This window comes from Hemiscyllium ocellatum, chromosome 45 (genome assembly GCF_020745735.1).
Source record: "Hemiscyllium ocellatum isolate sHemOce1 chromosome 45, sHemOce1.pat.X.cur, whole genome shotgun sequence".
NCBI classification, from domain to species: Eukaryota; Metazoa; Chordata; class Chondrichthyes; order Orectolobiformes; family Hemiscylliidae; genus Hemiscyllium; species Hemiscyllium ocellatum.
Genome location: NC_083445.1, coordinates 20,004,541 through 20,019,652, shown reverse-complemented (window position 1 = coordinate 20,019,652; position 15,112 = coordinate 20,004,541).

Here is a 15,112-nt window from a genome sequence, read left to right as displayed (position 1 = left end):
TCCTCCCAGACAGTCTGCCTGAGGCTGGAATTGAACCTGGGACCGAGAGATAGCAGTGCTAACTAGTGAGCCACCGTGCCGCAGATAAACTACTCTGTACTCACGTTGGTGGAGGGAAAACTTTGGTCAGGTTGCTGGGGAGAATGAAATTAATTCACCAGAAAGGACTTTAGTGTCTTATCCAAAAGATAACACTTCCATCACTGATACACTGTGTCAGTATGGTACTGAAGTGTCACTTGGCCAAGTGTTCCAGTCTCTAAAATGAGGTCGTGACTAGGGTAGGTATCGGTCCAGTCAAGGATAGTAGTGGGAAGTTGTGTGTGGAGGCGGAGGAGATTGGAGAGACATTAAATCAGTACTTTTCATCAGTATTCACTCAGGAACAGGACACTGTTGCTGATGTGAATATGGAATCACAAATAATTAGAATGGATGCCCTGGAAATATGCAGGGAAGAGGTTTTGGGAATATTGGAAAGGATGAATATAGATAAGTCTCCTGGGCCTGATGGCATTTACCCCAGGATCCTATGGGAAGCTAGGGAGGAGATAGCAGAGCCATTGGCCTGGATTTTTATGTCGTCATTGTCAATGGGAATAGTACCAGAGGACTGGAGGATAGCGAATGTGGTCCCATTGTTCAAGAAAGGGAGTAGGGATAGCCCTAGTAACTATAGGCCAGTGAGTCTGACTTCAGTGGTGGGCAAAGTCTTAGAGAGAATGGTAAGGGATAAGATTTATGAACATCTGGTTAGGAATAACGTGATCAGGGATAGCCAGCATGGTTTTGTGAAGGGCAGGTCGTGCCTCACAAACCTTATTGAGTTCTTTGAGAAGGTGACTAAGGAAGTGGACGAGGGTAAAGCAGTAGATGTTGTGTATATGGATTTTAGTAAGGCGTTCGATAAGGTTCCCCATGGTAGGCTAATGCTAAAACTTCGGAGGTATGGCATTGAGGATACATTAGAGGTTTGGATTAGGAATTGGCTGGCTGGAAGGAGACAGAGGGTAGTAGTTGATGGATTATGTTCATCTTGGAGCGCAGTTACTAGCGGTGTACCACAAGGATCTGTTTTGGGACCATTGCTTTTTGTTATCTTTATAAATGATCTAGAGGAAGGACTTGAAAGCTGGGTAAGCAAGTTTGCGGATGACACAAAAGTCGGTGGAGTTGTGGATAGTGAGGAAGGAAGTGGTAGGTTACAGCGGGATATAGATAAGTTGCAGAGCTGGGCGGAAATGTGGCAAATGGAATTCAATGTAGCTAAGTGCGAAGTCGTTCACTTTGGTAGGAATAACAAGATGATGGATTACTGGGCTAATGGTAGGCTGCTTGGTAGTGTGGATGAGCAGAGGGATCTTGGTGTCCATGTACACAGATCTCTGAAAGTTGCCACCCAGGTAAATAGTGCTGTGAGGAAGGCATATGGTGTACTGGGCTTTATTGGCAGAGGAATTGAGTTCCGGAGTCCTGAGGTCATGTTGCAGTTGTATAAGACTCTGGTGAGGCCTCATCTGGAGTATTGTGTGCAGTTTTGGTCGCCATACTATAGGAAGGATGTGGAAGCTTTAGAACGAGTGCAGAGGAGGTTTACCAGGATGTTGCCTGGAATGGTAGGAAAATCTTATGAGGAAAGGCTGAGGCACTTGGGGCTGTTCTCATTGGAGAAGAGAAGGTTTAGGGGAGATCTGATAGAAGTGTATAAGATGATTAGGGGTTTAGATAGGGTAGATACTAAGAACCTTTTACCGCTAATGGAGTCAGGTGTTACTAGGGGACATAGCTTTAAATTAAGGGGTGGTAGGTATAGGACAGATGTTAGGGGTAGATTCTTCACACAGCGGGTTGTGAGTTCATGGAATGGCCTGCCCATATCAGTGGTGAACTCTCCTTCTTTATGGAGATTTAAGCGGGCATTGGATAGGCATTTGGAAGTTATTGGGCTAGTATAGGTTAGGTAAGATTCGGTCGGCGCAACATCGAGGGCCGAAGGGCCTGTACTGCGCTGTATCCTTCTATGTTCTATGTGAACCCATTATCGTATTACTACACAGACTCCACACCAGACAGGGTGTGCACTTTTAAAGCACTTTGATTATTTCAAAAGGAATAAAGTAAAGAAGTTTTGCTAAAGCTGTGTAAGGAGCTAGTCAACTCCTAGCTGGAATATTGTGAATTGTTTGGTCCAATTATCTACAGAAAGATTCCATTAGTAGAGGCCTACCCAGAGAAGGTTCACTCAGGCTAATCCCAGGCATGGAAAGATTGTCTTATGAGGAGAGGTTGTGGAGATTGGGTGTACTCATAGGAATATAGACGAATGAGAAGTGACTGCATTGAAATACACAAGATTCATAGAGGACTTGACGGGATAGATGCAGAAACATTTTGTGGGAAAGGACAGAATTTCAGCATAAGGTGTCAAACATTCAAGACAGAGATGATGAGAATTTTTTTTTCCCCCAGAGTGGGGTGAATCTGTGAAATTCTTTACCCCAGAGGCTGTCAAGGCTAGATCATTAAGAATATTCAAGTTGTAGCACTGAAGGTGTAGAAGCATGGTGTACATGGATTGAGATGTGCCAAGTCAGTTCCTAGATGTCGCAACATATTGGATGGCTGTGTCCGTGGACATCTGGTGCACTTGGCCAATGCTGAGGAGGAATGCCATGAGATATTGGTGACTAGTGACTAACATGGAGATCCTTTGGAGTAAGTGGTGAGTTGGATCTGCTAGGTATCCATTCTGACTTCCATGTCGAGAACGTCCAGTTTACCTCTGGTGGAATAGGAAGTAGCATTGTAACGAGGCACGGTTTGCAGTTAATAAGATTGTTAACAAGCAATAACACTGCTTACTAGGCAACTCATTACTACATGTAAAAAGTGAGGTCTGCAGATGCTGGAGATCAGAGCTGAAAATGTGTTGCTGGTTAAAGCACAGCAGGTCAGGCAGCATCCAAGGAACAGGAAATTCGACGTTTCGCGCCAGAGCCCTTCATCAGGAATGAGAAGAGGGTGTCAGGCAGGCTAAGATAAAAGGTAGGGAGGAGGGACTTGGGGGAGGGGTGATGGAGATGTGATAGGTGGAAGGAGGTCAAGGTGAGGGTGATAGGCCGGAGTGGGGTGGGGGTGGAGAGGTCAGGAAGAGGATTGTAGGTTAGGAGGGCGGTGCTGAGTTCAAGGGAATCGACTGAGACAAGGTGGGGGGAATTTCTATCTCGGGCGACCGACTCAACACAGACATCTACTATAAACTGACTGACTCCCACAGCTACCTGGACTACACCTCCTCCCACCCTGCCCCCTGTAAAAACTCCATCCCATATTCCCAATTCCTCTGTCTCCGCTGCATCTGCTCCCAGGAGGACCAGTTCCAATACCGTACAGCCCAGATGGCCTCCTTCTTCAAGGACCGCAGATTCCCCCCAGACGTGATCGACGATGCCCTCCACCGCATCTCCTCCACTTCCCGCTCCTCCGCCCTTGAGCCCCGCCCCTCCAACCTCCACCAAGACAGAACCCCACTGGTTCTCACCTACCACCCCACCAACCTCCGTATACAGTGTATCATCCGCTGTCATTTCCGCCAACTACAAACGGATCTCACCACCAGGGATATATTTCCCTCCCCTTCCCTATCAGCGTCCCGCAAAGACCACTCCCTTCGTGACTCCCTCGTCAGGTCCACACCCCCCACCAACCCAACCTCCACACCCGGCATCTTCCCCTGCAACTGCAGGAAATGCAAAACTTGCGCCCACACCTCCTCTCTTACTTCTCTCCAAGGCCCCAAGGGATCCTTCCATATCCACCACAAATTCACCTGCACCTCCACACACATCATCTATTGCATTAACTCTCCCACCCACTCCACCGAAGACATGCAGGTCCTTGGACTCCTCCATCGCCAGAACATAACAACACGACGGTTGGAGGAAGAGCGCCTCATCTTCCGCCTGGGAACCCCCCAACCACAAGGGATGAACTCAGATTTCTCCAGTTTCCTCATTTCCCCTCCCCCCACCTTGTCTTAGTTGATTCCCTTGAACTCAGCTCCGCCCTCCTAACCTACAATCCTCTTCCTGACCTCTCCGCCCCCACCCCACTCCGGCCTATCACCCTCACCTTGACCTCCTTCCACCTATCACATCTCCATCGCCCCTCCCCCAAGTCCCTCCTCCCTACCTTTTATCTTAGCCTGCCTGGCACCCTCTCCTCACTCCTGATGAAGGGCTCTGACCCGAAACGTCGAATTTCCTGTTCCTTGGATGCTGCCTGACCTGCTGTGCTTTAACCAGCAACACATTTTCAACTCATTACTACACATAATCCTAGAAAATTGCTCCCAACATTGAGATGGACCTTATCAATTCTCAAATGATTTGGCCACATTCATTGTCCTTGCCCATTTCCCAATGAGATATCTATTTGTAAGTCTGATACCTTATAGCAGTGAAAACAGCTAGTGTTGTTAATAAACTTCAAGACAAAAACCATGTTACAAGAGTACCATGGGACCTTGATCAGATGGGCTGATTGGCCGAAGAGTGGTAGATGGAGTTTAATTAAATAAATGTAAGGTGTTACATTTTGGAAAGGCAAATTAGGCTTATACACTTAATGCTAGGGTCTGGGGTGTGTTGCCACACAAACAGACCTAAGGGCACAGGCTCATAGTTCCTTGACATGTAGATGCAGGTAGATAAGATAGTGAAGAAGACATTTGGTACCTTTGCCTTTATTCGTCAATGCATTGAGTATAGGAGTTGGGAGGTCATGCTGCTATGCAGGACATTGGTCAGGCTACTTTTGGAATACTGCATTCAGTTCTGGTCTCCCTGATACAGGAAAAATGTTGTTCAACCTGAAAGGATTCAGAATAGATTGACAAGGATGTTGCTGGAGTTGGAGAGTTTGAGTTATAAGGAGAGGTTGAATAGGCTTGGGTTTTTTCCCTGGAGCACGGGAGGCCGAGGGGTGACCTTCTCGAGGTTTATTAAATAGTGAGGGGCATGGATAGGGTGACTAGCCAAAGGCTTTTCCCCAGGGTAGGTCTTTTCCAAAACTAGAGGGCATAGGTTTAAGGTGAGAGAGGAAAAATTTAAAACGGACCTGAGGGGCAAATGTTTCATGCAGAGGGTGGTGTGTATATGGATTGAGCTACAAGAGGGTGTGGTGAAAGCTAGTTCCTTCAAAAGGCATTTGGATTGGTACATGAAAAGGAAGGGTACAAAGAGATGTGGTACTAGATTAATTTAGGATATCTAGTTGGCACGGATGATTTAGACCAAAGGGTCTGTTTCCATGCTGTACAATTCTATGACTGTATATAGGGAAGCACTCAGACCATAACATCCTGGGATGGTGTTGGTCGCAAGAAACACTTTCTGGTCAACGTGTCACTCACTGAGCCAATCTGAGACTGAATATTCACACTGAAACTGAATTAAACACTGTACGTGTTAGAGCATTACTGGTCTCCCCACACCTGTGGCCCTGATTCTTGTTTGTGTCATTGGGTTCGGGCAGTTTCATTACCTCTTGCACACTGGGAGCTATAAAACACTCAAACCTCATGAGGAGATGTTTACATCTTTGAGAACACCTTTGTTCCTTCCTATGCTCCATTTCCTTATCCTCTCAGATAACCTGAGTATCTGACACTTCCTTCTGCGGCATCAGAGGCTATTACAATTAACCCTTTCTGGGACTTTGTCGAACATGCCTCATTTTACTAAAATTTCACTGGATTTTTATACGGCATATTTGCCAATGGGATGGCATGGTGGTTCAGTGGTTAGCACTGCTGCCTCATAGCACCAGGGACCCAGGTACGATTCCAGCCTCAGGTGACTGTCCGTGTGGAGTTTGCACATTCTCCCCGTGTCTGCGTGGGTTTCCTTCGGGTGTTCCGGTTTCCTCCCACAGTCCAAAAGGTGTGCAGGTCAGGCGAATTGGCCATGCTAAATTGTCCATAGTTTTAGGTGCATTAGTCAGGGATAAATGTAGGTAAATGAGTCTCGGTGGGTTACTCTTCGGAGGGTCAGTGTGGACTTGTTGGGCCAAAGGGCCTATTTCCACACTGTAGGGAATTTAATCTGATCAGGGACATGTGCACCTCTGATTGGACCAGCATTTATTGACCATCCCTAATTAATAGAATTTTTACAATGTAAAAGGAGGCCATTCAGCCCATTGAGTCCACACCACCCCTCCAAAGAACATCCCACCCACATCCAACTCATGCATGAAAACCTTCATTTCTCAGGGCTAATCCCCGTAGTTTACACAAGCCTGGACACTATCGGTGATTTGGCATGGCCAATCTACCTTTGGAGTGTGGGAGGAAACCCATGCAGACACAGGAGGACTCCAGCTCCACAGCAAACCTCTGAAGTGCCTTCTGGGCAATTGGGGATGGGCAGTCAATGCTACCCTGGCCAGTGATGCAACATTTCACAAATTAATTAAAAATAACACATCTCATCCAAATTTATAATTGATCGAAGCTGCACTCATTGATTTACCCAGTTTGGTAGCCGCCCCTGTGAAGGTGTCATTGAGTGTTTTGTTCCCTGGAGTGTTTGACCACATGATGCGATCTCCTCTACATTGGGGAGACAGGATGCCTCCTAGCAGAGCGCTGTAGGGAACATCTCCGGGGCACCCGCACCAATCAACCACCAGACACCTAGAGGAAGAACGTCTCATCTTCTGCCTCAGAACACTTCAACCCCAGGGCATCAATGTGGACTTCAACAGTTTCCTTATTTCCCCTTCCCCCACCTCACCCTAGTTCCAAACTTCCAGCTCAGCGCTGTCCCCGTGACTTGTCCTACCTGCCTATCTTCTTTTCCACCTATCCACTCCACCCTCCCCTCGCCCCCCCCCCGACCTATCACCTTCATCCCCTTCCTCCACTCACCTATTGTACTCTATGCTACTTTGTCCCCATTCCCCACCCTCCTCTCATTTATCTCTCCACCCTTCAGGCACTCTGCCTATATTCCTGATGAAGGGCTTTTGCCTGAAACATTGATTTTCCTGCTCCTCGGATGCTGCCTGAACTGCTGCACTTTTCCAGCACCACTCTAAACTAGACCCTAGTGTTTGGCCACAGCCAAGTTTAATTTTGCCGTGGCTACTGGATAAAAATCATAGCAGAGGCCTGAGGACGAATTTTCCCTCTTAGGGCTTGATGCACTAAACCTACTCAGAGCACGGAGCATCATTGAATCGGAGTGAGTCAGCAACTCACAAGGTATGCTCTCTGAGTCATCGCTTGGTGACGATATTCCTTCATTTCACAGTTTGTTCTCGGAGAAGCCTCCAGGGTGAGAGGGTGAGCAAGTGCAGAGTGATTTCAATTCTACATCTCCTGGGAAAGGGGATTTTTTTTTTGCCGGTGCTGGTAACGTCGCTGAATAACCTTAAGAATTTTAAGTGGCGTGTTTGTGGAGGCTGGTGAAAATGGTGCTGAGAGAATAATATGGATCAATGTTCATAATTTCATCTCCTCTCCCTGAGGACAGGCCTTTGGAGGTAATAATACTTAAACCAAAAGGAGGAAGTTATGTCTGTGTAGCACCAATTGTAATCAGTTTGTAGCACTCCTCAAAGTCATCCTGCAATGTATAAATTAAGAACAGAAGTAGTCCATTCGGCCCTCAAGCCTGATGAGCCATTCAATACAATCTGGACTGAGCTGATTGCAATGTTAATTCCACTTTCCTGTGCACATCCTGTTTGATTCCTTTTGTGAGTCAAAAAACTACCTATCTAAAAAAAATCCAATGACCCCTCATTATTATTTAGGGAAGAGAACACCACAGGCCTGTGAACCTCAGAGAGAAAGAAAATCATAGAAACATAGGAAATTGGAGAGGAGTAGGCCATTCAGCCCTTCAAGCCTACGCCACCATTCAATGTGATCATGGCTGATCATCCAACTGAATGGTCTTGTAGTATTATCACTGTTAATCCAGAGGAGAAAGTGAGGTCTGCAGATGCTGGAGATCAGAGCTGAAAATGTGTTGCTGGAAAAGCGCAGCAGGTCAGGCAGCATCCAAGGAACAGGAGAGTCGACGTTTCGGGCATAAACCCTTCTTCAGGAATGTTAATCCAGAGGCTCAGGTAAGGATCTGTATTCAAATCCCACCACAGCAGATAGTGGAATTTGAATTCAACAAAAAATGTGGAATTAAGTGTCTAATGATGACTATGAAAAGATTGTCATAAAAAAATCCCATCTGGTTCACTAATGGTCATTAGGGAAGGTAACTGCAATCTAAGGATTGTTTGGCTACAACATAACCGTTTTCCTTGGTTGGACAATGCACCAGCAACACCCTCATCCTGGAGAATGATTAGATTAGATTAACTACAGTGTGGAAACAGGCCCTTCAGTCCAACAAGTCCACATGGACCCTCTGAACCGAAGAGTAACCTACCCACACCCATTTCCCTGAGGATTGATGAGGGCAGAGCGGTAGATGTGATCTATATGGACTTCAGTAAGGCGTTCGGTAAGGTTCCCCACAGGAGACTGATTAGCAAGGTTAGATCTCATGGAATATAGGGAGAACTAGCCATTTAGTTACAGAACTGGCTCAAAGGTAGAAGACAGAGGGTGGTGGTGGAGGGTTGTTTTAGACTGGAGGCCTGTGACCAGTGGACTGCCACAAGAATCGGTGTTGGGTCCTCTACTTTTTGTCATTTACATAAATGATTTGGATGAGAGCATAAGAGGTACAGTTAGTAAGTTTGCAGATGACACCAAAATTGGAGGTGTAGTGGACAATGAAAAGGGTTACCTCAGATTACAAGAGGATCTTGACCAGATGGACCAATGGGCTGAGAAGTGGCAGATGGAATTTAATTCAGATAAATGTGAGGTGCTGCACTTTGGGAAAGCAAATCTTAGCAGGACTTATATACTTAATGGTAAGGTCCTAGGGAGTGTTGCTGAACAAAGAGACCTTGGAGGGCAGGTTCATAGCTCCTTGAAAGTAGAATTGCAGGGAGATAGGATAGTGAAGAAGGCGTTTGGTATGCTTTCCTTTATTGGTCAGAGTTCTGAGTACAGGAGTTAGGAGGTCATGTTGTGGCTTTACAGGTCATTGGTTAGGCCACTGTTGGAATATTGCATGCAATTCTAGTCTCCTTCCTATCAGAAAGATATTGTGAAACTTGAAAGGATTCAGAAAAAATTTACAAGGGTGTTGCTGGGGTTGGAGGATTTGAGCTGTGGGGAGAGGTTGAACAGGCTGGTGCTGTTTTCCCTGGAGTGTCGGAGGTTGAGGGGTGACCTGAAAGAGGTTTACAAAATTATGAGGGGCATGGATAGAGTAAGTAGGCAAAGTCTTTTCCCTGGGGTGGGGGAGTCCAGAACTAGAGGGCATAGGCTTAGAGTGAGAGGGGAAAGATATAAAAGAGACCTAAGGGGCAACTTTTTTACACAGAAGGTGGTGCGTGTATGGAATGAGCTGCCAGAGGAAGTGGTGGAGGCTGGTACAATTGTAACATTTAAGAGGCATTTGGACGGGTATATGAATAGGAAGGATTTGTTCTGGCAGGTGGGACATCCGGTGGGCATGGATGGGTTGGACTAAATGGTCTGTTTACATGCTGTACATCGCTATGACTCTATGGGCAATTTTAGCATCACCAAGTCCCCTGCCCAGCACATCTTTGGACTGCGGGAGGAAACCCACGCAGACAATGTGGCAGTCACTCAAGGCTGGAATTGAACCTGGGACCCTGGTGCGATGAGGCAGCAGTGCTAACCACTGAGCCACCGTGCCACCCCAAATTAATAACCATATCCTTTGGCCCCTTTTGCCCCAATAGCTGAATGCATCCCCACTCCCGAGCAGCCCTGAGGGAGGGCCACACTGTTGAGTCAGATGTTAAACCAAAGCCTGTTTTGTCCTCTGAGGCAGATTTAAAGGATCCGATGCCACAATCAAAAAGAAAGCGGGAGTTCATGCAACATGGGCTGCAGTGTGAAGGTCGTTGGGTGGCATGGTGGCTCAGTAATTTGAACATAGAACGTTACCATACAGTATAGGCCCCTCGACCCTCGCTAGCACTGCTGCCTCACAGCGCCAGGGGCCCAAGTTCATTTCCACTCTCAGGCGACTGTCTATGTGGAGTTTGCACATTCTCCTGGTGTCTGTGTGGGTTTCCTCCGGGTGATCTTGTCTCTTCCCACAGTCACAAAGATGTGCGGGTTAGATGGATTGGCTGTGCTAAATTGCTCAAAGCATCAAGGGATATGCAGACTGGGTTGGTTAGCTATGGGAAATGTAGGGGCGGTGTAGGGGTCTGGGTGGGATGCTGTTTGGTGGGTTGTTGCAGACTTGATGGGCTGAATGACTTCTTTACACACTGTCAGGATTCTATGTCCTTACAGTGAGTGTCCTTGTGGATCATTCTGAGGGTGGTGAAGCCACCCTGACTGAAATGGGTCTGGAGTCATCTATAGCCCAGACTGGATAAGGGCAGCAGATTTCCTTCCTGAAAGGGGATGAGTGAACCAGACGGATTTGTAAAAGAAATGATGTAGTTGTCATTAGGCTTGTTCTATATTTCAGATTTTATTGAATTTTGCTGACCTGTAAGGTCACCCGCCAGGCTCCTACACTACAGGAAATAAGTCCCAGCCCATCCAGCCTCTCCTTCTAACTCAAACCTTCCAGACTTGGTAACATCCTTTTTTGTACCCTTTCCAATTTAATAATATCCTTCCTATAGTAGGGAATCCAGATGTAGTGAGGGAAGATGTGTAAATCATGGCAGGTAGAAATGGATATTAAGGCTGGAATCTAACCAGGTGAGTGCAGCAGGTAACTGGCTCCAAGTAAGGGCTGTCCAACCAATACACAGCTGGAACATGCACTGTTTCCTGGTCAGTTGAATCCAGTGTGACTCAAGCTTTAGCTTGAGTGAGAACGAACCCTGGGACTGACATGCTGCTCTACTTTGCTGATGGATTTGGATGTTGTACACAGAATAGGAGTCAAAGCCTTCGACATTACACTGTTTCATTTCCAGGAAAGAGGCTGAGCGAATGTGTCAGTATTGAGTTATAGTCAGCTCACGATTGGAAATTAAATCCATATGTCATGGACAGGCAGTCTGCCTTCTATTTATAACAAACATGATGCTTAAATATGTTCTGAGGGTGCACTGTGCTTTCATTCTCACACACTTCATAATTACAATGAAGCTTTGAGTCACCGTGATGCGACCAGAACATGCGATATTGACATTCCCTCCAGTGATTGCTACAGGGCAGTTTTAAGTCCTCAAATAAGTACTTCAAATTTCTACCCTGGGGGAAGCAATGGATTACTGCTGCATGTGCACATTTGCGTGGCAAGTTTCTACTGAGCGCATTTTTTTAGATGCACTGTTGGTCAGTGAGATTCAAGAAGGAGCCATTTGCATTTCTTTATTGCCTTTTGTAACTTCAGGACATCGCGAAATGCCTGTAGCCAATTAAGTGCTGCTTGGTAACACAAAACATGACCCATTTCTTAGATGAGGCATGTTTTGTCAAAACTGTTTTGTCTTGCACTCATTAGGGCAAATCATAAAAATACCAAAGTACAAGGGGAACATTTTATACTGCATGAAAAGAATGGGCTGTGCCATTGGTAAGTGGATTATCCTTTTCAGAATTCATAGTCAGTAGGGGTTGGATTGCCAAGGGCAATGCCTCTACTTACTTGTCAACCAATGAGCACTCTCCTCCCAGGCAGCATAAAATTTCCCTTACATTGGTATTCTTGTAAATGTTCCGATGAGTACAGGACATAAAGATTAGATTACTTACAGTATGGAGACAGGCCCTTCGGCCCAACAAGTCCACACCGACCCGCTGAAGCGCAACCCACTCAGACCCATTCCCCTACATTTACCCCTTCACCTAACACTACAGGCAATTTAGCATGGCCAATTCACCTAACCTGCGGGAGGAAACCAGAGCACCCGGAGGAAACCCACGCAGACCCGGGGAGAACGTGCAAACTTCACACAGACAGTTGCCTGAGACAGGAATATGAACCCGGATCTCTGGTGCTGTGAGGCAGCAGTGCGAACCACTGTGCCACTGTGCTGCCCAAGGTTCAATAAAATGTCAGCTCAAATTCTTCTTGCAGCTCATTCACTGTAATAGAGGAATAAAAGGAACCAATTTGCTGCCACAGTGGTCCCCTGTATCTATCGCTGTTTGACCATACTTAGGGTTCTGACTGCCAAATTATAAGATATAAAGGTACTAGGAAGAGTGCAAGAAAGATTTACAAGAGTGTCAGCTGAATTGATGGGTTATCCCTATTAGGAGAGAGTGGAAAAGTTGGGTCTCTTTTTTTCTAGAAGGAGAACATTGGAAGGTAGAGGCTTAATGGAGGTTTTTGCAAACGATTGCATCTCCAAATACTGACTCACTTCCCTTGTCGGAAATTCAGACTGAATCTGCTTTACATAGTGCATTCCAGATCATAGCAACTCGCTGTGTTAAAGAAAGAAAGTCTCCTGGTCTCTTCTTCCAATTGTTTCACCAATTACCTTCAATCTGTGCCCTCCAGTTCTTGACCCTCCTACTCAAAGGAACTCCCCCGTAATCTTGAGTGTATGCAAGGGGAAAAGACAGGTTAACTGTTCTGTGCTGTTGGTCTCTAGTTCTGTCAAAGAAGCTTAAATCTGAACCATTAAAATATCTCCTCTTGAGACAGATGCCAATGAACCTCCACCTAGTCCTCAAATGTTCTATTTACGCAAACTGCATAGCTGCTGGGAACAACAATATTGCAGTTTATACTGCAGCTTGGAGAGCCTACAGCATGAGCAATGGCAGCATCAATGAGATGCGGAAGTGAGGAGTTGAACTAATGGGTAGCAGGAACCTCGCATTGTTTAAGTTGGAGTTATGTGGCCTGGAACATGTTTCCTACAAGATGGGATGAAAGTGGTTGGTTTCAAAAGGAAATTGGATGGAGACATGAGGAAAATAAACTTGCAGATGGCATAGTGGGGGTTTGGGACTGACCAGGCCGATCCTCCAGAGGATGTGAGGTGGACGTAATGGGCTGAGTGGCCTATTCTCGTGTTGTAATACTTTTTGACTCTAGATCTAGCAGCTCACAGGACCTCCGAAAGCACGTTGGATTGTGAAAGACTGTCACAACATTTGAAACAAGAAGGAAGCAGGACAGTTAATCTGCATACAGCAAAATCCCACAAGGAGTAGCCACTGTGCTGTTGATAATGTTGACCTAGAGGTGCATAATAGTTCAGAATGCCTCACTCTTCCTCAGTGAGATAAGTGGCCAAATGATTTGCTTCAGTGATGTGGAGTGAGGGATTGGGCTGTTAGAGAATATGTCCCTGCTCTTTTCTGAGATATTGGATTGAAAGCATGCTTCAGTTCAGTGGAAGAGGGGGTAGGCTGAAGAGAATTATAAGCACTGCACAGAAATTGGAAATTACTGCTAAGCCCAGTGAATGGCAGGAATGATCGAACACCCTTGAGTTGGGCAACATAATAATTTATTTGCACTTGATTCATACAGAGAGATGGTGGAGTTGGGTTTAAGGACTCTCTGAAGTTACCTGTGCTTTACTGACAGTGCTGTCTGCCTTGAAAGATGATTGCTTTGTCTCCTGCTCAAAAAATAGTTCAAACATCTCAGCAGCATACACAGTTCATTAACATTGTCCAAGGCATCAAGGGATCAGGCAATAGTTCACCCTCCAGGCTGAACTGGGATTCAAGATGCTTTCCTATTTGATGTCCATTCCACACTCTTTGATTATCAACTCTGTGAACCCAAGCCTCAGATTAGACCATCAATGGATTGTGGTGAGGTGGGATGAAGTTCGTGCTCAGTTAAAATGTTTGGATTCAGATGTTTCAATCCTATCCTATTTCCTCCCTCCAACTCCATTTTAGTTTAGTCCCATCCTTATCTTTTTTCTCTAACGTTGCCTTGCTTTTGTGAGTGGACTTTCTGTGTAAATTGGTTATTTAATTAGAGACACGGCTGATTTGACTTTGGAGAAAATTATGTAAGGAGGAGTTAAGAACAAAGAACAAAGAAAGTTACAGCAAGGAACAGGCCCTTTGGCCCTACGAACCTGCGCTGATCCAAATCCTCTAGCTAAACCTGTCGCCTATTTTCTAAGCGCCTGATCCCTCTGCTCCCTGCTTATTCATGTATCTGTCTAGATACATCTTAAATGATGCAATCGTGCCAGCCTCTACCACCTCCTGACACCCACTACCTTCTACATAAAGAACGTTTCATCCATGTCTACCTTAAACTTTTCCCCTCTCACCTTGAAGTCTTGACCCCTACTAATTGAGTCCCCATTCTGGAAAAAAGCTTCTTGTGGTCCAACCTGTCTATACCTCTCATGGTTTTGTAGACCTCAATCAGGTTCCCTCTCAACCACCATCTTTCTAATGAAAGTAATTCTAATCTACTCAACCTCTCCTCATAGCTAGCGCCCTCCAGGCAACATCATGGTGAACCTCCTCTGCACCCTCTCCAAAGCATCCATATCCTTTTGGTAAAGTGGTAACTAGAATTGGACGTAGAATTCCAAATGTGGCCGAACCAAAGTCCTATACAACCGTAACATGACCTGCCAACTCTTGTACTCAATACCGCATCCGATGAAGGAAAGTATGCCGTATGCCTTCTTGACCACTCTACGTTGCTACCTTCAGAATACAATGGGCCTGAACACCCAGATCTTTCTGCACATCAATTTTCCTTAGGGCTTTTTCATTTATCATATACTTCGCTCTAGAATTAGATCTTCCAAAATGCATCACCTCACATTTGCCTGGGATTGAACTCCATCTGCCATTTCTCTGCCCATCTCTCCAATCTAATCAGACCACCTATGGCTTCCTCCAAATCATTTATGTCTATTGGAAACAACAGTGGTCCCAACGTGGATCCTTATGGAACACCATTGGTTACAGGTCTCCTTTTTGAGAAACTCCCTTCCACTTCTACTCTCTGTCTCCTGTTGCCCATCCAGTTCTCTATCCATCAAGCTAGTATACCCTAGAGCCTGTGCGACTTCACTT